Below are 8,322 nucleotides of genomic sequence, written 5' to 3' on the forward strand. Positions count from 1 at the left end.
ACCCTGTCTGGCACCCACAACCATTCCACAGTCAAAGTCAGCTAGATCACATTTCTGGAGTGGCAAAACATAACACATACAAACTCCTTACAGACAGCAACAGGAATTGATCCCAGACTGCTGCACCGTAATAGTGTTATGCTAATCGCCACACTGCACCATCTAGATGTAAGCACATTGTGGTTGTATAAAGGAAACACTGAATGCAGAATAGGGTGTCATAGACACAGAGAAAGTGAAGTGCAGGTGGACAGATAAAGGTCCACACCCAGGCAGATTGGGAGATCAGGAGTTAATCTTTTTACGTGGAAGAGGTCTGATCAAAAGTCCGAATACACTGCAATAGAAGCTGTTCTTGAGCCTGGAGACATGCTTTTGTACCTTCTCCCTGTCAGAGGTGGAGATTAACAATGCCGCCTGCTTTCCCCAGTGCAGTGGCAAGTGTAGACAGAGTCAATGGAAGGCATGCTGTTTGGTATGATGTGATCTTGGGCAGAATAGTTCTCATACCAAGCTGTGATGCACCCAGATAGGAAACTTTCTACTGTGCACGATAGCTTCCGCTGAATCGTAAATGTAAAAGGGTTAACATTACGGGCTGAAGAACTCAAATTCCTTTCTGAGCTGTGGTGCTGGGGCTGGTTGTTCTTGACTGGGGTCAAGGGTGCCCGTAGAAGTTAAGGAGGCTGAACTGATAAGCCACAGCTATATCAGTGAGAAGTTAGGAGGCATTTCTGGTACTTTATCAGCAGGAGACAGATGTGAAAATGAGATCCAAGGACCTCACTGCAGGTCAGAGCCAGCACACGCCAGCCTTGTGCCGTTAAAAAGGCTTAAGGAAAACAGGAAATCCTGTTTGAGCACAAGCGGTGAACTGAAGTGTGAAAGATGACTGCAGATTGAAATGTGCTCTATCAAAGCAGTGTTTTTCACTGTTAATACTCAGAAGCACCCTGTTGTTAGTTTTAGTTTCAAGGATCTGACTGATGGGTCCTCAAGAGCAGAATATTAACTGTCTGGTAATGTCTGTTACTTTTGTTTTAATTAATTCATAGAATGTATAGAATGTAGCTGACAACATTTATTCCCCAACCACCCCTCCCCCATTTCCTTCTGAACTGCCGTGTAGATTAATGTCAAGAAGCAACATCAATGGGTCTGAAGTTGCAATAACCAAGAATGGCCAGTGGCAGCAGATCTCCTTCCCTTACTGTGACACCCGTGACTCAAGACCTGATGAAGAGCCTCGGCCCGAAACATCAACCGCTTCTGCCTAAACCGCTGACTTCTGTAGCGGGGAGATCGCGAAGTAAGTTGGAGACGGTTCCTTGTGGACTTTATGTGCCAGGTTTAAGGAGTGACCGGGGCCTGTTGAGAATTGTACGGGTTAGGGTTAGTAAGTTGTGGGCATGCGATGTTGGCGTCAGAAGCATGGTGAGACTTGCGGGCTGCCCCCCAGCACGTCCTTGGACTGTGTTGGCTGTTGATGCAAATTGACACATCTCGTTCTGCGCCTTGATGGCTTGACATACACGTGATAAGTAAATAAAACTAATCTAATCTTCAGAATCAGAATCAGGTTTAATAACACCGGCATATTCGTGAAACTTGTTAACTTAGCTACAGTAAAATGCACTATGCAATAAGAGAGAAAAACAAAACTGTGAAATACAGTAAGCTGTTCCTGAATCATTGATTGTGTGCCTTGATGCTCTGTACCTCTTTCCTGATGGTAACGTTGAGAGCAAGGGTGATGGGCATCCTTAATGATGGACGCTGCTGTTTTCAGGCATTGCTCCTTCAAGATGTCCTGGCTACTACTTGGAGGTTAGTGCCCATTACTGAGCTGACTAAGTTTACAACTCTCTGCAGCTTACTTTGATCCTGTGCCGTAGCCTTCCCCCACCCCGATTAATCTTGACTGTATTATTTCCCCCACTTAAGGGCCTCTCTTAACTGCCAAGCTCACAAGACCATCATTCTTACAGTGCATCTCCCGTTGAGTGCCTTATATTTGGTTAAAGCACACATAAGGGTTTTCTCATATTAATGGAAAACATTGTCGAGTAATTGCATACAAGTGAAATAAATAAACATTAAAAAATCCATAGCACGATTGAAGCACAGACAAGTCATTGCTGGGAACCAGGTTGATATTTATCCATTAATTAACATTGCTAAAATATATCATTTGGCCCTTATCACATTTATCACAGTAGACTGATATTCTCAAAGAAATTTGATGCTGAATTTATCCTGGCTATACGCAAACTCTGGCACAGAAGAAATGGCTGTGGGCTTTTTAAGAGATGGGATTGTGGAGACACAGCTGTGGAGTGAAACATCTTGCAAGGAAATTGAGTTACACCCACGTGTGGGTGGCTTGTACTTATTCCTCAACATTTTAGCAGGGGTGAAAAGGTTGACTTCTTGTGGCTTCTTCAGTTAAACAGCTCAGAAATGTTCCAGTTTAATTCTTGTCAATCAAGGAACAAAGCAGTGAAAATTAAAAGCTGATCTGCTGCACACGTGTGTACAGGAACGATTTGTGTGAAGTTTATCCTGGCTACTTACTCAGTACTTCCAAGGAGGCCTCCAATTTCCTAATCATCCATTGGGAATGAAAACAGGTAAATCTTTCATGACAATATCACTTTTAAATGCAGTCCTTGGCATTAGTTTTCTCTGTCCTAAATCCGGTAAACTCCAAAACTGAAGAAATATAATTGAAGTATGCATGTCAAAAGTCCTCTGATCTACCTGTGGGGTTAAATCCTCATGGTCCTGAGCAAGATGTGTTACTCAGTTGGTTGGAGGTCCTACACTTTGGTGGAAACATGTCATTCAGTACTTACTTATGGCCTGGTATGCTGCTACCATTTAGGGCAGCAATGGAAGGCCCTCCACCTCATTGTGTCAGTAGCTTCCTCTCAGTTTTCACCACTGTCAGTCATGCAAGTCCCGGGTGGAGTCTCAGGAGTACTGTTACCTTCAGATGTAGAAGGATTCTCCATTGCTGTTTCTTTAGCAGTTTTGTTTTTCCAGTCAGTGCTCTTTGCCCGGAACTGAACCCCCAAAACTGGAGGTCCGATGGAGCACTCTCAGTCTGGCCAGTGCCCTTTGCCTGTCTGGCATGGGTGACCCTACTAAGGGCCGAAGCATAAAGCCCTGACTCCAGCCAACATAGTTCTCCAGGTTATTAAGGCATGTCTTGTCTTGCCTTGTGCCCTTAACTCCTGGTGGAGTCGTCGGGGCGCTGTCACGACAAGCTTTGCACCAGTCTGTTCCATCTGTCGCGGTTGTGTGCCAGAGCCTGGGTCACCGCAAATGTTTTCCCTGTCCGTTCTTTAATGTTGTCCATCCATCTTTTCCTCTGTACAGCTCCTTCTTTTCCCCATCCACAGTTCCTTGTAGAATGGTCTTTGCAAGGCCACTAGATCTTGTTATGTGGCCGTACCACCTCAGCTTTCTTTTCTTCACTGTTGTGAGAAGGTCTTCATGGGGGCCAATGTGGTGCTGGATGGTCTTGCGGACCTGCTTGTTTGTGATGCGGTCCAAGTATGAGATGCCCAAGATGTTACGATAGCATCTCATTTCCAATGCCTGTATCTTCCTCTGTAGGGTCCATGCTCTGCTGTGAGGGTTCATGTCTCACATGTGTACAGGAAGATGGAGAATACCAATGCACGCAGGAGTCTGATCTTGTACTTCATGGTGATGTTGCTGTCCCTCCATATTGTCTTGAGTTTGGATAGTGCAGTCATTGTCTGTGCTGTTCTTGCCAGGACTTCTGGTCTTGATCCTTTATCAGTGATGATTGCCCCCAGGTATTTGAACTGCTGCACTGTCTCAAGTTTCTGACCATGGACTGAGATGTCTGTTGTGATGGCACCGTTAGCATTCGCCATGAGCTTGGTTTTCTCGGCACTTATTTCCATTCCAAACTTTGTGGAGGCTCTGTCAAGATGGCTGACCAGGTTGACCAGTTTGTCCTCTTTTCCTGCAAGTCCATCAATGTTGTCAGCAAATCTTAGGTTTGTGATGTTCCTCCCTCCAATGCTGACTCTGCCCACACGATCTTCAAGGGCAACACTCATGATTCATTCCAGGAAGATGTTGAAGAGAGTGGGGGAGAGGAGGCAGCCCTGATGGACTCCTACAGAGGTATGGAACCACTCCCCGATGGTGCCCTGAGCGAGCACTGCACTGGTTGCCTTGCGTAAAGCTGATGGATTGTATGAATCAGCTTCTGCCCCATGTTGAATTTCTTCATGTTGGCCCATAAGGCATCATGCCAGACTCTGTCAAACGCCTTCCTGAAGTCTATGAAGATGTGGTAGAACTCTCTCTGGTGCTGAAGGTGTTTCTCACAGAGGGTGCGGAGGTTGAAAATCTGCTCAGTGGTGCTTCTGCCCTTACGGAAGCCTGCTTGTTCCTATTGATTTGTACTGAGGCATACAAGCCTCCAAACCATGATATGGTTTTGGTCTTCCTAAAGGGCATCTTTCAATAGCAAAGGGGAGGTCCTTGAATTGAAACATTGAAACTAGTTCTCTTCCCACAGATGTGGCTTGACCTACTGCATTTTCTATTTTCATTCAGTAATGCATTCACTGTTCAACAGATTTTGCTCTCCTGTAGTGAATGAAATGAGAAACGGTCAAAACATTGCCCAAGGTTCTCTCAGGAGGGATCAAGAATAAATATTTCCAGTAACAGGAAGCCCTATGGATGTTTATTTATCTTTTTGTCTCCTTCAGAGTTGTCCAACTTGAAGTGCAAATGGGAGTTGGAATTAGTCCTTGTTATTTCTGATGTGTCATATCCTTGTGGCTTGCAGTGTAATAATCTCTAGTGTGTCATGTCCCATCTTAGAGCAGCATGGTAGTGCAGTGGTTTGTGTAATCTATTATGGAAAATTACCTTCTTACTAAGAAAATTTCAGTCCTTTTTAATGTACAGTACTGTGCAAAAGTCTTAGGTACATATATATAGCTAGAGTGCCTCAGACTGTTGCACAGTACTGTAATAATTTTATGTATTGCACTGTACTGCTGTTGCAGAAAAAAGATCATGACATTTGTGAATGCTGATAAACCTGATTTTGATATGGGTCTCTATTGCGGACTGAGAGTGGGAAGGGAGCAGGGAGAGGGGAATCATGGTCGGGAAAAAGGGAGCGGGAAACACGAGAGGAACATTCTGTAATAATCAATATACCAATTACTTGGAATCTCAGGGGTTCGCGTGTCAGCACCTGCACCAACCCCCACCCCTGGCACTCCTCTGCCACCTGACCCACACCCCTCCTGCGACGCTCCGCCCTCACCATTCCCAACATACTTTTCTCCCACCAGATTTACAAACTTGCTCTCTGGTCCACATTTTCAAATACAGTTCTGTGGAAAAGTCTTAAGGCTGATTTATACCTGTGCATCAAATCGACACCGTAGATACGACGTCGCCGCGAACCCTACGCAATGTCTACACGGATCCCTATGCCGTAGCCTGATGCGCACTTCTCCCAAAATGTAACTACGCGTCGCGGTAACGCAGACTGCAACAACTGTGATTGGTCCGCTTGATAGTATCGCATTTCATCCTACGCTGCAATAGCTTCCCATTGGGCGACTGAAGGGCAGGGAAGGAACTCTGGCTGCAATGCTTTCCATAAAGCTTTACAGACCTCCGAAATTATGGAGGATACATTTCACTCTTACAAAAAAAGACACTCGCTTTAAACTTGTTTACCCCGAGAAAGACTACCATGACCATGAAGCCTTGCATGGGCAGGTGTGTGCGCATGCATGACGTGCGCGAATTGCAGAGCGACGCAGACACACCAACACACAAGTATAACTGCTCACAACGGTGTTGCACACTTGCATAGGCTACAGCGTAAGCTGGTACACACAATTATAAATCAGCCTTTAGGCACCCCAGGCATACTGTATGTGTGTGTGTATATAACCTTAGACTTTTGTATAGCACTGTATGTAAGTTTACAAACACAAACAAAAGCCAGAGTTTCCAGTCTCAATAAAACTGCAAGATAATGTGACAACAAATCCTGTCCAACTATATTGCAACCATCTCAGAAATGTTAAAAGGAAATTATTGCCAGTTCTTTCCTTGTGTCTGTGCTTTGCTGTGGTGGGAGAGCTCGTGTGATCTATTAATCCCCAGAGTTTTGTCTTGCAGAAGGTTGTTCCTCAGAAAGGTTCAAATCATTGTTCACCTGGTATACGACATACCGCAGGCTCTCTCCCTCCCTAATAAGGGAGAAAATTGTCTCCGTTTCACAGCGAGAGGGGAGACATAACAAACAATTCACTGGTTTATGATGTTAGAAGTCCACTGCATTGCTTTTTCTGAACTCTGTGCATAAAGATCTTGGGTCTCCGGGCACACAGCCAGAGATCTTCTATCTCCAACGACACACAAGTGTCCTGTAGAGGCACAGATCTTCAATCTCTCTGTCTCCAGAGCCACGAGATCCTGGGCCTCCAAAGGCGAGTGGAGCTCTTAGGCCGAGCCCTTGGCGTGCCGAACAGCGGCCAGTTGTGAAGCCCTGAGAGTGGTTTCATAACATAACGAGCTGAAAAAGAAAGCACCAGGAGACTACATTACAAAGACCAAATCACTCAAGAGAAAAACAAAAGGAATTCTAACTATTAAACAACAATTAACCAATTCAGGTGCTCTAAAACCCTTGGAGTCCAATGCTCTGTGGATCCTCACACAAGCCTGAAGAGCTCATGACAAGAACATATGAAACAACAAAGCAATAACTGCAAAACAAATCTTCCCTCTTTAATACCCACCCACATACACTGTAGTCTCACCCCAGGACAGGCCATCTTTGGTACCAACTTCCAGCAGACTCATCGATTTGCAAACATTTGGCCTCTGACTCCCCCAGCTGACTTGCAAAGGTTCACGGACTCAGGACTGTGGCCATTGGGCCTCGACTTCTGGACTTTTGATTGACCTTTGGGGTTCTAAAAAATCTAATCTAAAAAAAAATCCTAAAAAATAACTGAGCCATAGCCTTGACAAAGACTGCAGCTGGGCGCCATCTTGACTGGAAAGAGTGCCAATGTTGATCCCTACTGCATGTGAGGGTCAACAGAAGTGAATGACTCACAGGACTATGAGTGGCATGAAAACCGATATGCACTGCATCAAGAAGAAGCCAACACTTGTGTTCAAAATGCATATGCAATGTGGGAGCCAGGGGGCTGAGTTCAGGTTACAGCAGGGGGAAGATATTACTGCTTACTAGGCCATCTGGGAGCATAATGGCAAAGAGCTGTGGAGGCTGGTCTGGAGTTTCTGGACCACTGCATGTGATCTCGGGAGAGATCTGATGGGGTGAAGGAAATACGTCACTGACCTGAACCCTAATGGGCAGAAAGCAAGTTAAGTGACTATCACTGGAGAAACTTTCAACTTATTCCCAACAAGGGATTATTCACATATCCCATCAGGAATATATAGAATTGTATACAAAGTCACCTTAGTGCACCTAGTGTCACTTGATGTAGATATAATCAGTCTATGTACAGTGTATAAACTAATCCTATGCATACACAGTCACATATAGAGATATTTTACCCTGTGTTTTATAGAATTGCTTTTATATTTATATTTATTGTGTTTTCTTTGTTTCTTTATGCTTATTGTATGTTTTTATGCTACATCGGATCCGGAGTAACAATAATTTCATTCCCCTTTACAGCTGCATACTGAGATAAACAATCTTGAATCTTAAACCCTGAAAATTGTTCTCATTCAACAGCAAAGAGCAATAATTTTGCCTCTTTAAGAAGTCAAGGCTTTGATATTAACATGGACCTGATGACAAGATCTTTTGGGAATGGTCTGGAGTGAGTCCACCTGTAAACATTGTACCAGGTGGAGTTCTTGTATTGGTTTAGTTTGGTATTGGTTTATTGTTACATGGAAAAAGATACAGTGAATAGCTTGTTTTGCATACTGTTCATACAGATCAAATCATTGCTCAGTGCACTGAGGTACAGAGCCAATAAAACGTATTCACCACCACCCACCCCCCAAGAAGTTTTCATGTTTTATTGTTTACTACAACACTGAGTCACAGTTGACTTAATTTGGCATTTTTGACACTGATCAATAGAAAAAGACTCATGTTAAAGTGAAAACAGATCTCCTCAAAGTGATCTAAATTAATTACAAACATAAAATACAACATGAAATGACTGCATAAGTATTTAATGACACACCAAATCATCACTGGTGCAGCAATTTAGTTTTAGAAGTCACATAATTAGTTAAATGGAG

General features: G+C 44.0%; 1 long non-coding RNA gene across 2 annotated transcripts; it reads left to right on the forward strand.

Moving 5' to 3' along the window:
• Nucleotides 1-895: 895 nt before the first annotated feature.
• On the forward strand, nt 896-7,970 carry LOC140209535 (uncharacterized). Of its 2 annotated transcripts, none has more exons than XR_011889011.1 (3): nt 896-1,019; nt 1,130-1,309; nt 7,742-7,970. It is a non-coding gene; the product is annotated as an uncharacterized lncRNA (long non-coding RNA). The 2 variants fall into 2 exon arrangements; XR_011889012.1 differs by lacking the exon at nt 7,742-7,970 and adding an exon at nt 6,202-6,262.
• The last annotated feature ends 352 nt before the right edge of the window (nt 7,971-8,322 follow it).

The sequence above is a fragment of the Mobula birostris genome, chromosome 14 (assembly GCF_030028105.1).
Source record: "Mobula birostris isolate sMobBir1 chromosome 14, sMobBir1.hap1, whole genome shotgun sequence".
Lineage (NCBI taxonomy): Eukaryota > Metazoa > Chordata > Chondrichthyes > Myliobatiformes > Myliobatidae > Mobula > Mobula birostris.